The following is a 21,788-nucleotide window of genomic DNA, read 5'->3' on the forward strand; positions in this document are numbered from 1 at the left end:
AATATTTGATACACAACAATGAACCTAGATATCCTCCATGGGAGGTGCCGAGAGTGGATCAAAACATTAATTGCAGGATAGGGTGTTGCAGTCATTACATAGACTTGGAATCCCACTATGGCCTTCTTGCCAACCCTAAAACCTGACATCATTGTAAACCCTACAATTGCAGACTTTGGCTTCTTAGGAAGTTGTAAGACATTACATTCACTTGCAATAGTATTGTGAACATCATGATTCATATTCACAAAATTCAAGCTATCCATGTAGGAACCCTCGAAATCCACCCCCTCTCTTAACATGAAAGATAGACATGAATGTAATTAATATTCCACTTTCTAAATTTAGTTAACATTTTGTTGTTTTGGGCTGTAACTAATGTCATTAATATTTCTTAAGTTCAATGGTTGCATTTAGTTAAGAGTTGATAGAGAAATTCCATTATTGTTTTTTTGCTTTAGTTTTTCTATCCTTTATGTACAAACATTCTTCTTTCCTTAAAGAATATTCTTTTTGGTCCCTAGAAGATTTGGAAAAATAATGTATACCCTGATCATTTGAACAAGGGGAATCAAGAATATGCAGAAGGAGATTTTTCTAAAGCTGAAGAATATGATACTCAATGGATAAGCTGCATCTTGCCAAGTGAGAAGTCAAAAAGAAATATTAGGGCATTAGTTCTATGCTATAACAACCGTGAATCCCCTCGGATGGCTGTTGGTAGATTTAGTGATGCACTTTTAGGTTTCATGCAAGCTATGGACATAGATCCCAAATTTGTGAAAGCCCGACTTAGAGCTGCAAGGTGAGACAATTTCCCTTGCAATGGCTATTGGCTATAATTTATTTTTGCTACTGATTGTATAAGTTTTATGCGACTTACTAACTATTAAAATTCTAACATTCTCTTTTAAGTCTTTAATAATCTACTTTAATGGGAGAGAAATTTATGACCATAAATTTTATAAAAATTGTCATTCACAGATGTTAAAAAATATCTTTCGATTTCCATACAATGTTCCCACAAAATTCTTCATAATGTTGCAGATTGTTTGACGAAAACAATAGTGACTACCACCAAAATATTTACAATATTGTAGATAGTTTGAAAAAATAATCATGAGTTTCACAAAATTCTCCCGACAATTTTCACAAAACTCTCCACAATGTTGTGGATAATTTGACTAAAATAACCATAAATTTCCCAAAAAAGTATCCACAAGTATAAAAAACATCTTCGAATTCCCTAGAACGTCCCTTGGAATTTCTCCAAAGTTTTATCATCTTTGAATTCTCCAGAACATCCCCTAGAATTTCTACAAAGTTTTCTCATAAACATGGAAAACAAAATACAATGCATTTACAACAACCAAAATGAATACTCTCACAAATTGATCTTGAAACCAAAAACTAAGGAGAAATATTTGATACAGAACAATGAACCTATAGATCCTCCATGGGAGGTGCCGAGAGTGGATCAAAAACATTAATTGCAGGATAAGGTGTTGCAGTCATTACATAGACTTGGCATCTCACTATGGCCTTTTTGCCAACCCTAAAACATGACATCACTGTAAACCCTACAATTGCAGGCTTTGGCTTCTTAGGAAGTTGCAAGACATTACATTCACTTGCAATAGTATTGTGAACATCATGATTCATATTCACAAAATTCAAGCTATCCATGTAGGAACCCTTGAAATCCACCCCCTCTCTTGACATGAAAGATAGACAAGAATGTAATTAATATTCCACTTTCTAAATTTAGTTAACATTTTGTTGTTTTGGGCTGTATGTAATTTCATTAATATTTCTTAAGTTCAACGATTGCCTTTAGTTAAGAGTTGACAGAGAAATTCCATTATTGTTTTTTGCTTTAGTTTTTCTAGCCTTTATGTACAAACATTCTTCTTTCCTTCACTACAATGAAATGAGATTACATGAGTCTGCTATTTTTATCGAAGTAACATATTTGGTACATTTAAAAGAAATTTCCTCAACATACTTTTCCTTACAATAATTGAATGGAATTCAATATTCTAAAAGTGTTTTCATAATGACATGGATTAAAGAATATTCTTTTTGGTTTCTAGAACATTTGGAAAAATTATGTATACTGTCATCATTCGAATAGGGGGAATCAACAATATGTAGAAGGAGATTTTTCTAAAGCTGAAGAATATGATACTCAAGGGATAAGCTGCATCTTGCCAAGTGGGATGTCAGAAAGCCATATTAGGGCATCAGTGCTATGCTATAGCAACTGTGCAGCCACTCGGATGGCTGTTGGTAGATTCAGAGATGCACTTTCAGGTTGCATGGATGCTATGGACATAGATCCCAACTTTGTGAAAGTCCAACTTAGAGCTGCAAGGTGAGACAATTTCCCTTGCAATGGCTATTGCCTATAATTTCTTTTTGCTACTAATTGCATAAGTTTTGTGTGACTTACTAACTATTAAAATCCTAACATTCTTTTTTAAGTCTTTAATAATTGACTTTAATGGAAGAGAAATTTATGACCATAAATTTTCTAAAAATTGTCATTCACGGATGTTAAAAGATATCTTTCAATTTCCATTCAATGTTCCCACAAATTTCTTCATAATGTTGAAGATTGTTTGACTAAAAAGACAATTACTGTCACGAAAATCTTCACAATATTATAGATAGTTTGGAAAAGAAATCATGAATTTCACAAAACTCTCCACAATGTTGTGGATGATTTGACTAAAATAACCATAAATTTCCCAAAAAAGTATCCACAAGTATAAAAAACATCTTTGAATGCCCCAGAACATCTCCTAGAATTTCTCCAAAGTTTTATTAGCTACGGATTCCCTAGAACATCCCTTGGAATTTCTTTAAAGTTTTATCATCTTTGAATTCCCAAGAACATCCTATGGAATTTCTCCAAAGTTTTCTCAAAAACTTGGAAAAGAAAACACAATGAATTTACGACAACCAAAATGAATACTCCCACAGATTGATCCTGAAACCAAAAACTAAGGAGAAATATTTGATACACAACAATGAACCTACAGGTACTCCATGGGAGGTGCCAAGAGTGGATCAAAAACATTAATTGCAGGATCAAGTGTTGCAGTCATTACATAAACCTGTCATCTCTCTATGTCCTTCTTGCCAACCGTGAAACTTGGCATCACTGTAAACCCTACAATTGTAGGGTTTGGCTTCTCAGGAAGCTGCAGGACATTACCTTCAATTGCAACAATATTGTCAACATCATGATTCATATTGACAAAATTCAAGCTGTCCATGTAGGAACCCTCAAAATCCACCCCCTCTGTTGACATGAAAGATAGACAAGAATGTAAGTAATATTCCATTTTCTAAATTTAGTTAACATTTTGTTGTTTTTGGTTGTAAGTAATGTAATTAATATTTCCTAAGTTCAATGGTTACATTTGGTTAAGGGCTGATAGAGAAATTCCATTATTGTTTTTTTTTTCTTATAGTTTTGTTATCCTTTATGTACAAATGTTCTTCTTCCCTTCACTATAGTGAAATGAGATTACATTAGTCTGCTATTTTTATCGAATTCACATATTTGGTACATTTAAAAGGAATTTCCTTAGCATACTTTGCCTTACCTTAATTGAAGGCATTCAAGATTGGTTTCTAGAATATTTGGAAAAATTGTGTATACTATGATCATTCAAATAGGGGGAATCAAGCATATGCAAAAGGAGATTTTTCTAAAGCTGAAGAATATGGTACTCAAGGGATAATCTGTATCTTGTGAAGTGAGAAGTCAGAAAGCGATATTAGGGGATTAGTGCGATGCTATAGCAACCATGCAACCACTCGTATGGTGTTATAGACATTTTTGTGCCTTACAGCTCTAAGCATGAAATGTCCATAAACCAAGGGATCTTAAGTCCCTAAAAGTGTTGTTCCGGCCCCTAAAGGAACAAGGTCAACAAATTACAGCTTCTCCCAGAAGTTCTCCACCAGAAACTGCTCAGAATCAGTCAAATCAGGATCATTTCAGCTGCTCCACTAGCTAGCTGCATTGCATAGCACCCAAGTACACTAGCTAGGTGCATTGCAACGCGCCTAAATGCACTACCAGGGTGCACTGAGCGGGAAATGACAAATGGCATTGTCATTCCGCGAGGTGGACAGACAATGGAAGCTTCCAGAATCTTCCCCAATGACACTTTCCTCACTGAGTTCGACCAAGGATGAGTAAGAGGCTCTCAGTCTCCAAGTGGAAGCAAGAACTGACAGAGAGAAGCCATTAGTTAGATCATAAGCTAACTCATCCCCTTTGCATACATCTATATATGGATCCCTCATCCGAGAGATCCAGAGGCTAGAATTTTGTACATTGCAGAGAATTGATGTTGGTTTCGAGATAGATATCAGAGTATTGGGTGATTTATGCTTTGTTGGAGGTGAAGAGGGGATTCCTTTGCTGGGAGGTTGATGCTGGATCAGGAATCATCGGTTGTAACTCCTCCTGGACCTTCTTGTTATATCAATAAAACTATTTGAGTTTCTCCTACATGCTTGTGTTTCATTGATGTTTGTTACATTTGTATGTTTAGCTTAAATCTGATCCTAAGCTATTTATGAATATAAATCCATGTCTTTGTGTAGTTTTCTTCTTCTGTGATCTTACAGGAACTTGGTGAAGCTGGGCAAGTAAGGGAGCAGGTAGCTGGAAGCTGTCAAAGAGGAGAGAGATTGCATCAAAGGACTAGCACAAGACACAGGTTGGTTCATCCTATTCCTCTTCGTTTATAGTTCATAAAGAAGAATACAAAAGTAGTTTTCCTTGTTTGTTTCTAAGGTCACTGTCACGCCTTAGTGGGATAGGGACGTTCTGAGTAGACACTTTTCCCGTTAACAAAATGGCGACTCCACTAGGGATCGTGTCTAGTTAGTTAGTTTGTGTTTCTCTTGTTGTTTGTTTCATAAACATAGAAGTAGCAATCGAACTGCATTTGCCATTATCAGATGCAAAGTAGACATCTGCTACTTCAATCCATTCACTGGATTTGTTTATGATTTGAACAACTGATTCACAAATGATCTGATTGCCCTTTGTGATAGCTCTTAGACCTCCTTTAAATCCACCCTCTGATTGTGCATTACTGATTTCTTTTACTCGGCCAAAAACCATAGATTAAACTGCAAAGCGTGACCCAGAACCCGAATAGAATTCTCGTTTCTTCCCCAGCGCAGGCTCTGTGAAGAGATTCTGTATTTCAACGCAGTTCCCGAGAGGTCTACCTGCGCTGCAATCCAGCTTCTCTGTGTAACAGGTGCGCTAATCAGCCTAGCCCTGTGCAGCTGAGGTTCTTTTCTTCATTTTTTCAGTTTTGTCTCTGATTTTTGCAGCCTGTGATCAGTGTGTGTCTGTTTAAAAACCCCTTTTCTTTGCCTTAATTCTGCCTCCTTTGTACAAAAATATTGTAGATGTCCTTTGTGTGTTTGTTACATCATTTACAGTTTTCCATTGAAAAAGTAGAATAGTCATACTATCGTCCTTTGATTTAGATCTGTCGTAAGTGTCGATTTTGATCTTAGGAGAAAGTTTATTTGCTGTTGACAGTCGATTATGCTTTTACTTTTGCCTTTGGTTTGAATTTGTGAGTTTATAGTGTTGAAACGAGTGTTTATTTCAAAATCATAAAGTGTCGTAATCATCTCTACCTTTTGATTTCGAAAAGAAGCTTGTTTGTGTTTGTCACTTGAAAGCAAATTCAGATTTGTACATCAACTTTCTTTTTAGGCATGAATATTAAGAAAGTGAAAACAAATACATGCATATGTGCATTTGCATATTGATAGTCTGTTTGGCTTGATTTAGGAAAAGTGCATTTACAGTGTGCTCTTTGCTCTTCGAGAAAAGATTGTGTCTTGCTTTTCCCTTTGTAGCTAGGATTTTCATTGCTGAAAAGAGATAAAAGTTTGCTTATCCTCTTTAGATTGCATTTTAGGAATTACATCTAGATCTCGTGGTGAACCTAAAATGAAAACTTCTAAGAAAGATCAACTTAAAATAAATTGAATGAATCTAACAACGCTTTGGAACTTAACGCACAACATTTAGAGGTCTAGGCTAGAGATGTATTCTGGTGTCGTAAAGCCTGGTAACTGTTGTCCTCACTGATGGTTGGGTGATTCCTCCACTTTGAGACGATAAGTTCTAGTATGGACTTGTGCTCCCACGTACCGTCGAGTATATATTGGGAGACCCCTATAGGCTTAGAACCTTTTATCCATAGGAAGTCGTGTCGGTCGCCCTATTGATCGCAATGCACCAAACACAGCATTTGGGAAGATTGACTGCCGTACCGTAAAAAGTATTCTGCAGTTTTGCGATTGGTTTGGTACTCCCTCTATCTACATCTCCAGAGCAGTCCCTTTCGTTCCTTTTCAGACTCCTTAACGGAAAAGGTCCATCTGAGCACTTGTCACTTTAGGCTCATTAAAAATCGAAGGAGACTAGAGTCATCTTTTGTTTTTTCTCGTCTCTTAAAAACTGAAAAAACAAGTTGTGTCAAAAGCGTCTAAAATTCATTTAATTCAGAAACATACTTCCCCTTTTTATTTTAGTTGATCGAGTAATCCGCAATCGTGGAAGAAAGTCAATTGAAACCCCGTCGTTCGCAGAGGCTTACGAGTCAACCGTCTTTGTCTCCGGAATCGAAACCAGTACAGACAAAGCGAACTCGTTTAACCGGTTCAAAATCTACTATTAAAGTTAGAACAAGTGTTCCAACGGCATCCGAGATTCCGGTTACTCCAAACATTTCTGGAATCCCTGCCTCTACAGAAGAATTTTAGTAGCCACAGAGGGACAGTGATATTGATCCTAGTCTGAGAGTAAACACTTGTGTTACCGAACCGGTTCCATCTACAACCGGTTCGGAGAGTCTTGCTCTTCAAACATCTGTCGCTGCCAATTCCACCACTTCTTTGGCACCAGAAATATTTTACGGACCTGACGGTCTTCCCCTTCCACCTGGTCTGATTGTAATTGAAGATATTGTAGAAGATCCTCAAACAAGTACTCCAACGCACTTTGGAGTCGGGGTCACTCTATATCCTTCTTCATCAGAAGTTAGTCTACCACCAGCGGAAGTTCCTGTAGAATCGCTAGGTAATCTTTTGGATAGACTCCAAATGTCTAAACAACCGTCAACATCTAGGACTGTGTCATCTGACACAGCGATAGCAGAACTCCCTGCTGTCACTCCGACAATGTTTGCCGGCATACCATCTGTCCCGACTAGCTCTCAACCGCTAGAAGGAGCCCACTCAGGGGCTATTTTGATAGTCTGGTCCATTCTTGTTTGTTCATCCGGAATAACATCCGGAAACTCTTATGTTGAGTCTCAACAAATTGATCCATTTGGAGGTCAATTTGGGTAGTTCGGTCCCCAAGGGAAAACAATCCCCTTGAGTTCTGGATGACCACCGTATGGGGGGCAGTACGCCCTTTCATTATCCCCGCCGGGAGGATATCCATACGGGAGTTCGCAACAATATTCAGGTTATACTGGAATTATCTCAAGTGGTTGGGTACCTATACTACCTCAACATCCAAGGGTTGTGTATTCGATGCAACAATGTGTACCTATGTCAAATATCCTGACTACACCAGCTATTGTGACGGTGTCACAAGTTCAAACGCTGCCTGTTGTGTGCCAACCTCAGATTTCTCAAGTTGTAATGCAATAGCCCCTTGATCCTGTGACTCAACCACAATCGCCAACTAGTGGGGCGGCACTGGTCCAGACGGGTACAATTACCCCACACCTTGGTCCAACGGTTAGTATAGCGCAACAGCACATGGCTTCTCAACCATGGCTGGTGCAATACCAACAACCACAATTCCAACAAGTATACCAAGGTTCTGAGCAGCAAATCTTTGCGAACAGTGGACAGCCATACATTCAAAACGATCAAAATCAACCATTTTAAAATGGTCATGTTCAACCAACCTTATCAGTCATACTAGCATCAAATGCATTATGCTGGCATGCAAAGACCAACTGCTCAGGCAATCCCATCTTACCCTAGGTATGCTTCACCTAATCTGAATCAGCAGTTACCATTCGTGGCAACTTTAGAGTTACCTGATTTAAACCGGTTAACAAACGATCCAATTGCTTACGCCCCTTGGTGGCCAGCAATTCCCCATAAACTTCCATCAGATATTCCTAAATTTAATGGAAATCCTGGTGAAGATCCATCGAATCACGTGATGACATTTCATCTATGGTGTTCATCGAACACCCTAAATGATGATTCGATAAGGCTTCGCCTCTTTCAAAGGATGTTAACGAGTCCAGCGGCAAAATGGTACATTGAATTGCCTAGAGCTTCGTTCGACAACTTCAGTACCTTAGCCACAACCTTTTTAACCCATTTTCAATTACCAATAAGGTATGAAATGGGAACATAACTCCTTACCAACTTCAAACAGACAACGGCCACTCACATATCTGATCATATACATGAGTGGTGACGTCGTCGTAGGATGGTAAAAACGTACGTTCCCGATCAGCTATTAGCTGAATGGTTTATCAAGTCATCACTACCTTCCATCACGGAAGATGTGGCAAAGGGGGGAGTCGTAACAGAAGAGCAAGTAATCGCTCGTGCACAATATCTGGACTTGATCTATACTCAGTCCGGCACGCTATACGACAAAATACCTGATGCCCCTAGACCGGAATTCTCAATTCATCCTCCTCCTAAATCGAACAATGACTCTCACGCCGACGATGGCGTGATTGGCACAACAGGCACGAAATCGACAAAGGCTACATCCAAGAAGGCCCGTAAGATTTCAGATCAAAATGCAAAAGATGAACTTCTTGCTTTAGAAGTAAATGCCGTATCGACAGATAAGGGCAAAGAAACCAAACAACCATGAAGCAAGAAGAAAGGCAAGGGGAAGAAGAAGAAACAGGATGAGTCATCTCCTGAAAGATCTTCTTCGAACCCTCCTGGAAATAGGAAACCAAAATATCCATGCATGATATGCGATGAGGATCATCGGACTTTAGATTGTCCACACAGAGCTGAACTTAAAAAATTCTTTAAGAGTTTGAAAACTTCAGCAGTGTTAACTGATCCGTTTCCGAATCCAGGAACGAATCTGTTTGAAAGTGGAAATGCTTCCCCGTCTCAAGTGCTGATGTTGTCAATTTCGAAACAGCAGAATGATGCTTTGATTTCGACAAGGAACAAAGATTACGAGAATCTGCAGCTGTCGAACAACAAGGATAAAGATCAACCAAGTAGTTCGACAACAACTTCGACAGAAGTTGTACCACCCACCATTCCTGAATTGACAATAAAACCGCTAAAGGGAGTAGTACACAAGTCGACATTTAATCCCCGTGCTAGAGCAGTGCAGCATTATAACATAGTGGATGATTTGGCCCAATCGCCATCTGCTATGTCGACTCTTGAAGTACTACAAAATTTCCCATCCCAAAGGCAGGCTTTATTATCGGCCATTGGTGGGATTGATCGAAAGGATTCCAATCTTGTATCTTTCGACCACAAAGGATACGATCCTCAGTTACCGGCTCAACTAGCTTTCCTTATTCAAGTGAAAGCCCTCAACAAAACTGTTCATCGAACAATTATTGATGAGGGGTCATCTACATGTATTATGTCGATGAGTTGCTGGAAAAATTTAGGCTCACCACCCTTGTCGCGATCGTCAACAATGTTAAAAGCATTTGATGGACGATCATACACTCCATACGGGATTTTAAGTAACTTGCAAGTTGAACTAGGGGGAAAAACAATATAAATTGATGTTGAAGTAATTGACGGAAACCTCGATTACAATATTCTACTGGGAAGGCCCTAGATATATGCCATGGCCGCAGTTGTGTCAACCTACTTAAGGAAGATTGCATTTCCCTTCCAAGGAGGAATTACAATCGTCGACCAACAAACGTTTATCCCCAACAGTTCACAAGTTACGGGAAGAAATCCAATGATCCATGGAAGCAATCATTCGCTTCAAAATATTGGAGTAGGCCTCCTAAAAGACCCTGCCTTAATGGGTACTTTTGCCCTACCGCCTCAAAGTAATCTGGCGGAAGTGGCCATAGTGGAAACCTACAATATGAAATATTCTATATCTAATGGATTTAGAAGATTCCTAAACATTTTGTCAGCATGGATCATCGCCATTTTAGAAATATTGTAGCAATCAATTTTCTTGGCATGGGGGTCAAACCCAAATTAATGCTCATTGAGTGTTTGGATAGATAGGTCTAAGGAATATGGTACCTCTTCATATCCTTGGTCGCATGTACATTCTACAGACGAAGGAATCATTCAATCAATGATGATGGGAGAGGCACCATGGGAAGATTACCACCATTGATCCCATCTTCCAGATTACAACGAAGATTATTCCAATGACCTTAATCATCCATCAGTTTTTGATTTTCTATCAAATACTGTAAATACGGTGGATTTCGAGGATAGTTCTTTTACTGTGTCAACCTCATTAAAAAATGAAACAAATCCCCTTTCCAAATCTCAAAGGTAAACCTTCATTCCAACCACCGAGTTGAATGCAATGAAGCTTGGGGGGCATGCACCTCGATTTGCATTATTATGCTGGGGGCATGCAAACTTATTACGAGCAGTGTTACTGCAGGGTTCAAGCTCATTAAATAATAAACCCGCCTCGAGCAGTTTTAGCGCATAGTTCAAGCTCATTAAAAAATAAACATAAGACATGAGAAAATGTTTCCAACCGCGTTTAAGCTCGTTAAAAAATGAACTATTCCCCGATAAATAACCACCGTGAATGAAGCATTTCAGCCATTAAAGCCTTGGTCGTGTTTGCACCGTCACCTCCACTTTTCCATTGGCTGATCATTCGCCTCCATTTGATTGTTTACCCATTTTGAGGAACAGCTACGAAGAGTGATTTCACTAGCCATCCTTGTGACACTGCCGTGATTGGAAAATTCCAACCCTTACCTGGAATCAGCTGCTACCCATTTTATCACTCGTTCCTCAAAAGACGAGTCTTCTTTAAGCTCTTTTCAACTGATTCGTAAAATATGAAAAGATTGCCGAGTTTTGGCCTTCCAGCTCATTAAAGCGACCAGAAGTGCTATCCCTCCTCTAGATTTTAATCTTTTTGGACCTGAGGGATTATTGCACAAAAAGATCGAGCGTTTGTTTTGTTTGGCTTGTTAAAACTATCGAAAATTCATCCCTTCTATATTGTTTTATACTTTTTCGGGCTTAAGGGATTAGATGACGAAAAAGGAACTTCGGAGTTACCTTTACGTACCTTTTCAGACTCTCTAAAAATGAAAAGGACCAAGTTATCTTTGTCGTTAAACTCGTTAAAAAGATTAATAGCGACAAACTTGTCTTTAGACGAGAACGAATTTCACTATTGCTAGGCTCGTTAAAACATAGCAATGGGTTTGCCCGAAGGGCAAATTATAGAACAAGCATATGTTATCCTCCTCAAGCTTGACAAAAATAAAGAGGTACTGGTCAGAATGACTGGGGAAAAATTGGGAAGAAAACTCAAAGAATCTTTATTGGTAGCAAGTCGCTCTTGAACATGACACTTCCACTCCGTGCCTGAGTCGGGTTGGGTTGTTTCATTCACCGGTCACATCACCATGGTCACGCCATACCATCCACATTTGGGGTAAATGCTACCAATCCATCACATAAGTGTCGCCGACATGTTCAAGAGAAGTCATCCAGAGAAGTCACTCGTGTCCCATCCACTACCATACATTATACTTCATTCTTTCATGACCGCCATCCTGAACCGTATATCATCAGATTGTTTTCACCTCCATCAAAATCATTTGCTCCGTTCCATGTCATTGATGTGGGATTCATTAAGGCCCTCCTTTGACGGATCACTTCTTGTCGACACCAGCTCATTATCCAAGAAGTTGATCTAGGAACACCCCATTCAGTACTTTGAAGCTTGCATGCCTCAATGGCAAGTTTCTCACTTCCGGCGACAGGTATACATCAATGACCTTCGACCGAAAGATTTTGCGTGGTGTTCGACGCCAAATCCTTTATTCAGACCACGTGAATTGTACTGCAGTACCTTGAGGGTCATCATCATTATTGGTGATTCCTCTCGTGCTTGTTAACAGTTTACATCATTGACTGCTAATCAAGCGATGTCTTTCCATGTTCGACTTCAAAACATTTCTCACATGGATCGACTTGTACTTCGAGTGAAAATCGGACGAGATTGAAGACCCCGGATCTAGTTTCATCCATCCAGGCTGCGATATATATTCAGGAAAATAAAGACATTGAAATGTACAGCACTGCAGCACAGATAATCATCCTACCAAAAGGATGATGGCTCTATCAGAATCATCAGTCTACCATCATACGATTGTCTGTCCTATGTACATGAAAGTGAATTTATAAAGCTGAGCATGGGAATGCCCGCCTCAGCTAGATCATGAAAACAATATGAAGATGATGTATTGTATTGTATCTTATTACAGGTCTCCTCCCAGCATTGAAAGAACTTCGGATCCTCCTAATAAAGCATTTCATCCGATAAACGACCTCATACTTTAGGGGGAAACTGTTATAGACATTTTTGTGCCTTACAGCTCTAAGCATGAAATGTCCATAAACCAAGGGATCCTAAGTCCCTAAAAGTGTTGTTCCGGCCCCTAAAGGAACAAGGTCAACAAATTACAGCTTCTCCCAGAAGTTCTCCACCAGAAACTGCTCAGAATCAGTCAAATCAGGATCATTTCAGCTGCTCCACTAGCTAGCTGCGTTGCATAGCACCCAAGTACACTAGCTAGGTGCGTTGCAACGCACCTAAATGCACTACCAGGGTGCGTTGAGCGGGAAATGACAAATGGCAGTGTCATTCCGCTAGGTGGACAAACAATGGAAGCTTCCAGAATCTTCCCCAATGACACTTGCCTCATTGAGTTTGACCAAGGATGAGTAAGAGGCTCTCAGTCTCCAAGTTGAAGCAAGAACCGACAGAGAGAAGCCACTAGTCAGATCATAAGCTGACTCATCCTCTTTGCATACATCTATATATGGATCCCTCATCCCAGAGATCCAGAGGCTGGAATTTTGTACATTGCAGAGAATTGCTGTTGGTTTCGAGATAGATATCATAGTATTGGGTGATTGATGCTTTGTTGGAGGTGAAGAGGGGATTCCTTTGTTGGGAGGTTGATGCTGGATCAGGAATCATCGGTTGTAACTCTTCCTGGACCTTCTTGTTATATCAATAAAACTATTTGAGTTTCTCCTACATGCTTGTGTTTCATTGATGTTTGTTACATTTGTATGTTTAGCTTAAATCTGATCCTAAGCTATTTATGAATATAAATCCATGTCTTTGTGTAGTTTTCTTCTTCTGTGATCTTACAGGAACTTGGTGAAGCTGGGCAAGTAAGGGAGCAGGTAGCTGGAAGCTGTCAAAGAGGAGAGAGATTGGATCAAAGGACTAGTGCAAGACACAGGTTGGTTCATCCTATTCCTCTTCGTTTATAGTTCATAAAGAAGAATACGAAAGTAGTTTTCCTTGTTTGTTTCTAAGGTCACTGTCACGCCTTAGTGGGATAGGGGCGTTCTGAGTAGACACCTTTCCCGTTAACAGATGGCTGTTGGCAGATTGAGAGATGCACTTTCAGGTTGCATGTAGGCTATGGACAAAGATCCCAACTTTGTTAAAGTCCAACTTAGAGCTACAAGGTGAGACAATTTCCCTTGCAATGGCTATTGGCTATAATTTGTTTTTGCTACAGATTGTATAAGTTTTGTGTGACTTACTGAGTATTAAAATTTTGACATTCTCTTTTAAGTCTTTAATAATTGACTTTAATGGAAGAGCAATTTATGACCATAAATTTTCTAAAAATTGTCATTTACAGATGTTAAAAGATATCTTTCGATTTTCATACAATGCTCCCACAGAATTCTTGATAATGTTGAAGATTGTTTGACTAAAACAACAATGGTTGTCACCAAAATCTTCACAATATTGTAAATAGTTTGATAAAACAATCATGTATTTCATAAAATTCTCCCCACAATTTTCACAAAACTCTACACAATATTTGAAAGAATAACTTCGGCGTAAATCACATGTAGACAGACATTTGTCGACGCGTTTCGAACCAACAAGTGTGGTTCATCGTCAGGACAAGTTGAAGAAACAGATCCAGCTTAGCATGTTAAATAGTCTGAGAATAGACTCCAACGGCTAAATCGACCAACGGCTAATTTTGACCTTAGGACCCAGGTCAAATTATTATTCATTAATTTAATATTATTATTATTTTTAATATTAATACATAAAATATTTTTAATGGTTAGTTATATATATATATATATATATATATATATATATATATATATATATATATATATATATAAAAGTTGTAATATTAGGTTATTAAGATAAAAGTTAGGATTAAAAAATAAATAAAATACTTTCAATGGTTAGTTTAAGAAGATAATTTACTTATTTATTTAAATTATTCAATAATTATTGTTAATATATATATATATATATAACTTATAACCTGAAAATTAAAAGTAATACACCCTATCCTATTCTCCTTATAGAAGCAGGTCTTTCCCCTATTGAGAGCCTAGCTATGCTTAGGTTTTTGTTGTACAAGCACAAAATCAGTAACATAGACGTTCATAGGCTTCCTAAGCTAGCTTTAAATTCTAGCCAAAACCACCTAAGGCTCAATCGAGGGTGGCATAAAGACACAAGGGCCTGGTTAAACTATTGGGAGATCAACGAAAATGATGCATTGCAAAACATAAATAACATTAAAGATATTGTCACTTCTAAGTTCAAAGAAAAAATGTGGTGTGACAAAGACTTAGTGGCTAAAAGAAAATTAAGTTATTATAAGAAGGTCATCAACCCCACCCTAGAAGATCAAAAGTATCTCTCTATTTTAACTAGCTCAAAGAAGAAAATTAATATAGCAAATATTAGAACGAATTCTCATGAGCTCCATAGTGAAACAGGTCGTTGGGCAGTTCCTAAAATGCCATGGACAGAAAGGATCTGCCATATATGTGAGAATAGGAACATCGAGGATGAAAACCGCTTCCTCTTAGAGTGCCCCGTGCATAACCACATTAGATCTCAGTTTCACAATCTTTGTTACAATACTGACCTTTCTAGCCTTTTACAATGTCACAATTATAGTGAGCTCGGGAGGCTTCTCTCCAAGCTTTTTGAGCATAGGAATAAAATCTTAAATCAAAATAGATAATTTGTTTCTTTAGGTCCGATAGACCATTATTTGGTCTCAGTGGACGTTAACCATCATCATCATCATATATAGATAGATAGATAGATAGATAGATATATAATAATAGGTTGTTAAGGACGAGAATAATTTCAATGGTTAGCTTAAAAAGTAATTTATTAATTTATTTATTAATAATCTCTCTCACACACACACATATATATATATATATATATATTAAAATCATAAAGTTAAGGTTAAAAATATAAATAAATAAAATAATTTAAATGGTTAGTTAGAAAATATAATTTATATAATTTAGTTTAATTATTTATTATTATATATTAATGATATAGTCTTAATATAGGTAATTTTTTTTTCTTATTTATTAAATATAATTAATATTATATTTGTAATATAGTCTTGATATTAATATATTAATAATATTAGTAGTCAAATTATTATTTATTAATTTTATATTATTATTATTTTTAATATTAATATTATTATTATTTATTGAAATAAGTTAAATTGGTAAAATATATAGATAAATAAAATACTTTTAATAGTTAGTTTTAAGAACTTTAAGTTAGTTTATTTATTTAAATTATATATATATATATATATAGATATATATATATTAAAGTTATAATATTAGGTTATTAAGATAAAAGTTAGGATTAAAAAATAATAAATAAAATACTTTTAGTGGTTAGTTTAAAAAGATAATTTACTTATTTATTTAAATTGTTTAATAATTATTGTTAATATTACACACACACACACACACATATATATATATATATATATTAATTATAATTATAATAATAGGTTGTTAGGGACGAGAATAAAAGTAATTTATTAATTTATTTATTAATAATATCTCATATATATATTTTAATTAAAATCATCAAGTTAGGGTTAAAAATATATAAATAAATAAAATAATTTAAATGGTTAGTTAGAAAAGGTAATTTAATTAAATATAGTCTTAATATAGGTAATTTATTTATTTAATTATTTATTAAATATAATATATATTAATAATATAGTCTTCATATTAATATATTAATAATATTAGTAATATATTATTTATATTAATAGAAATTAGTCTTAAAAAATAATAATAATAATAATAATAATAATAAAATAAAAATTATATATATATATGTATATCTATCTATCTATGTGTATATATATATCTATATATATATATATATATATATATATATATATATATATAATAAGAGTTCAAAAACAAGGAGGAGGCAGAAAAACTGACTAAGAAGACAGTGTCGAAATCCAACACCTACTGATTTTCTAGCCATCATCTCTATTGAGATTGCTCGGCCTTTTTTCAATCTCAATAGCTTCCCTAAATTTACGATGATGGAACTGAGCAACTTTGGCAACAACCTTGGCCTCCCCAATACACACCTGATGCTTGGTCCTTTCCACATGCTCTGCCAATGCTGAAGACTTGGATCTCCCATGTCTTAGGTCGGCCGCATGTTCGCAGATCCTTTGATGGATGGAGCTTCCTGTTTCCCCAATATAGGGGGTCCCACATGAACAAGGGATTGAGTAGACACCCTACATGTCCTTAGGGTTAACGGGATCCTTCACCGATCGGAGGGAATTGCGAATGGTGCTGAGGGGCCTAAAGGTTGAGTGAATATCATACCTTTTAAGGATCCAGTGGAAGACATTATTTGCGACGTGGAATATGGGATTAAGGATCTTCCGGATAATATCAAGGACACTATACGCCAAGATTGTGCTGTCGTCCTTAGGAAGGCTAAGCCCCCTCGAAAGAACCTCAGTAATGAGGAATTCACTGCCCTAAAATCCTTAAATCAAAACAATGATATTGTCGTTCTGAAGGTGGACAAAGGAGGAGCTACGGTCATCCTTAACAGGGATGATTACAGGAGGAAGATGCTAGATCATCTCCACAATAGTGGCAGTTATAAAAAACTGCCTAAGAACCCTCTGAAGAAGATCTCGAGGAAAGTGGCTCTAGCCATCAAATCTAATAACTCAGTGAATTCCCTGTGCCACAAGCTCATTGAAAGCAGTCCCATTGCTCCTAGGATCTATGGGTTACCGAAGATTCACAAGGAAGTGGCCCCTCTGAGGCCTATCGTCAACACCATTGGTGGCCCTACCTATCTTCTGTCTAAGTTCCTTGCCCTTAAACTTAAACCCCTGCTTGGCCGCACTGAGTCCTTCGTGAAAGACTCTGCATCCTTCATTAAGGAGCTTAAGGATATTAAGCTTAGCCCTGAGGACATTCTCGTCAGCTTTGATGTGGTCTCCCTTTATACCTGCATCCCTATAAAGGAGGCCTTGGAAGTGATCTATCGCCTAACAGATCCTGATACTGCGCATCTGGTGGAGATCTGTCTCACTTCCGCGTTCTTCTGTTTCGAGGGTGAGTTATTTGAACAAACTTGTGGTGTTCCCATGGGTTCCCCTCTTTCCCCTATTGTTGTGAATCATTTTATGGAAGATTTCGAAGCCAAAGCTTTATCCTCAGCTCGTCTTCTTCCCAAGCTTTGGAAGAGGTATGTGGATGACACTAATGTCATCTGGCCCCATGGCCCTGAGGAGCTTGATCATTTCTTTAATCACCTCAACAATCGGTCCTCTGCCATTAAGTTCACCATGGAAAAAGAGGTCAATGGTTGCCTCCCTTTCCTAGATATTCTTATATCTCGGAGTAAGGTTGGATATCTCTCCCACTCTGTGTTCCGAAAGAAGACACATACTGAGCAATATCTTCATGCCGATTCCCATCATTTCCCTACTCAGAAGTTGGGTGTTCTTAACACCCTCGCTACTCGTGCCCTTATGATCTCTGATTGTGAGAGCTTTGATAAGGAGAGATCCCATCTCCTTAATGTCTTCGTGGAGAATGGATATATTAGGCGCCTAGGTCAGAAGGCTTTCTGTAAAGCCTCTAAAAATGCATTAATTAAGAAAGAGCCAAAAGAGCGTCGTCTAGGTGTCCATCTTCCCTATGTCCAAGGAACCACAGACAAGATTGCTCGGATCCTTAAAAGGTATGATATTCCCTCAACCTTTAGGCCCCTCAGCGCCATTCGCAATTCCCTCCGATCGATGAAGGATCCCGTTAACCCTAAGGACATGAAGGGTGTCTACTTTATCCCTTGTTCATGTGGGACCCCCTATATTGGGGAAACAGGACGCTCCATCCATCAAAGGATCTGTGAACATGCGGCTGACCTAAGACATGGGAGATCCAAGTCTTCAGCATTGGCAGAGCATGTGGAAAAGGCCAAGCATCAGGTGTGTACTGAGGAGGCCAAGGTTGTTGCCAAAGTTTCTCAGTTCCATCATCGTAAATTTAGCGAAGCTATTGAGATTGAAAAGAGGCTGAGCAATCTCAATAGAAATGATGGCTGGAAAATCAGTAGGTGCTGGATTCCGGCACTCTCTTCTTAGTCAATTTTTCTGCCTCCTCCTTTTTTTGAACTCTTAATATATATATATATATATATATATATATATATATATAGATATAGATATATATATATATACATACATATATATATATATATACATACATACATATATATATATATATATATATATATATAATTTTTATTTTTTTATGATTATTATTATTATTATTTTTAAGACTAATTTCTATTAATATATATAATATATTACTAATATTATTAATATATTAATATCAAGACTATATTATTAATATATATTATATTTAATAAATAATTAAATAAATAAATTACCTATATTAACACTATATTTAATTAAATTAAATAAATTACCTTTTCTAACTAACCATTTAAATTATTTTATTTATTTATATATTTTTAACCCTAACTTTATGATTTTAATTAAAATATATATATGAGAGAGATTATTAATAAATAAATTAATAAATTACTTTTATTCTCGTCCCTAACAACCTATTATATATATATATATATATATATATATATATATATATATATATATATATATATAATATTAAAAATAATTATTAAACAATTTAAATAAATAAGTAAATTATCTTTTTAAACTAATCACTAAAAGTATTTTATTTATTATTTTTTAATCCTAACTTTTATCTTAATAACCTAATATTATAATTTTAATATATATATATATATATATATATATATTAATAAATAATTTAAATAAATAAATTAAATTAAAGTTTTTTAAAACTAACCATTAAAAGTATTTTATTTATCTATATATTTTACCTAATTTAACTTATTTCCATAAATAATAATAATAATAATAATAATATTAAAAATAATAATAATATTAAATTAATAAATAATAATTTGACTACTAATATTATTAATATAATAATATCAAGACTATATTACTAATATAATATTAATTATATTTAATAAATAACAAAAAAAATTAGCTATATTAACACTATATTATTAATATATAATAATAAATAATTTAATTAAATTAAATGAATTACCTTTTCTAACTAACCATTTAAATTATTTTATTTATTTATATTTTTAACCTTAACTTTATGATTTTAATTAAAATATATATATGATGATGATGATGGTGGTGGTTAACGTCCGATGAGACAAAATAATGGTCTATCGGACCTAAAGAAACAAATTATCTATTTTGATTTAAGATTTTATTCCTATGCTCAAAAAGCTCAGAGAGAAGCCTCCCGAGCTCACTATAATTTTGCCATTGTAAAAGGCTAGGAAGGTCAGTATTATAACAAAGATTGTGAAATTGAGATCTAATGTGGTTATACGCGGGGCACTCTAAGAGGAAGTGGTTTTCATCCTCAATGTTCCTATTCTCAAATATATGGCAGATCCTTTCTGTCCATGACGTTTTAGGAACTGCCCAACGACCTGTTTCACTATCGAGCTCATGAGAATTTGTAATTCGTTATATATATGTGTGTGTGATTATTAATAAATTAATTAGTAAATTACTTTTTAAGCTAACCATTGAAATTATTCTCGTCCTTAACAACCTATTATATATATATATATATATATATATATATATAATATTAACAATAATTATAAAATAATTTAAATAAATAAGTAAAATATCTTCTTAAACTAACCACCGAAAGTATTTTATTTATTTTTTAATCCTAACTTTTATCCTAATAACCTAATATTATAACTTTAATATCTATATATATATATATATATATATATATATATATATATATTATATATATAAAACTAACCATTAAAAATATTTTATGTATTAATATTAATAATAATAATAATATTAAATTAATGAATAATAATTTTACCTCGGTCCTAAGTTAAAAATTATCCGTTGGTCGATTTAGCCGTTGGAGTCTCTGCTCAAACTATTTAACATGCTAAGCTGGATCTGTTTCTTCAACTTGTCCTGATGATGAACCACACTTGTTGGTTCGAAACGCGTTGACAAATGTTTGTCTACATGTGATTTACGCCAAAGTTATTCTTTCAACTATTATGGATCACAGAAGCCTCAATTCAATCTACACAATATTGTCGATCATTTGACTAAAATAACCATAAATTTTCCAAAAAAGTATCCACTAGTATAAAAAACATCTTTGAATTCCCTAGAACATCTCTTGGAATTTCTGCAAAGTTTTATCAGCTTTGAATTCCCGAGAACATCCCATGGAATTTATCCAAAGTTTTGTCATCTTTGAATTCCCCAGAACATCCCTTGGAATTTCTCTAAATTTTTCTCAGAAACTTGGAAAACAAAACACAATGCATTTACGACAGCAAAAATGAGTACTCCCACAGATTGATCTTGAAAACAAAAACTAAGGAGAAATATTTGATACACAACAATGAACCTACAGATCCTCCATGGGAGGTGCTGAGAACGAATCAAAAACATTAATTGCAGATCAAGTGTTGCAATAACTACATAGACCAGGCATCTCACTATGGCTTTCTTGCCAACCCTCAAACCGGGCATCACTGTAAACCCTACAGCTGTAGGGTTTGGATTTTCAGGAAGATGCAAGACATTGCCTTCACTTGCAACAATATTGTCAACATAATGATTCATATTCACAAAATTCATGCTATCCATGTAGGAACCCTCAAAATTGACCCCTGCCTTGACATGAAATTTAGACAGAAGCGGGTCAAAAGAAAATGCAATCCTGTGAACCAACCACACAGAGTTGGAAAATTTGAGGAATTGGCTGTAAAATTGGCTCGTGGGGTGGAGTCCCCTACCTATCTAGTGACTATGCTCCAAATTTTCAAAGAAGGATTCTTCCATCCTCGGATGCACTACATTGAGAAATTTCTTCATACAAAATTTCCCAAACAAGTTGTCTAGTGTGAGAATGGACTCCAACTTTGACGAATCCATGTTTTACATGTCCAAAAACTGTCTGAAACAATCATTTCTATGCTTCTCAGGATCTATAATGGACGAGAGGCTCCCAGTCAAATAGAAATTCTCACTCTCAAATCCATTGAAAATTTTCAT

At 35.8% G+C, this 21,788-nt stretch overlaps 1 pseudogene; it reads right to left on the bottom strand.

Moving 5' to 3' along the window:
• Window positions 1–1,443: 1,443 nt before the first annotated feature.
• On the bottom strand, window positions 1,444–21,788 carry LOC149236988 (protein GRAVITROPIC IN THE LIGHT 1 pseudogene; annotated as a pseudogene).

This window comes from Pinus tabuliformis, chromosome 8, assembly GCF_031772625.1.
Source record: "Pinus tabuliformis cultivar Carrire ecotype Pingquan chromosome 8, CPIR1, whole genome shotgun sequence".
NCBI classification, from domain to species: domain Eukaryota; kingdom Viridiplantae; phylum Streptophyta; class Pinopsida; order Pinales; family Pinaceae; genus Pinus; species Pinus tabuliformis.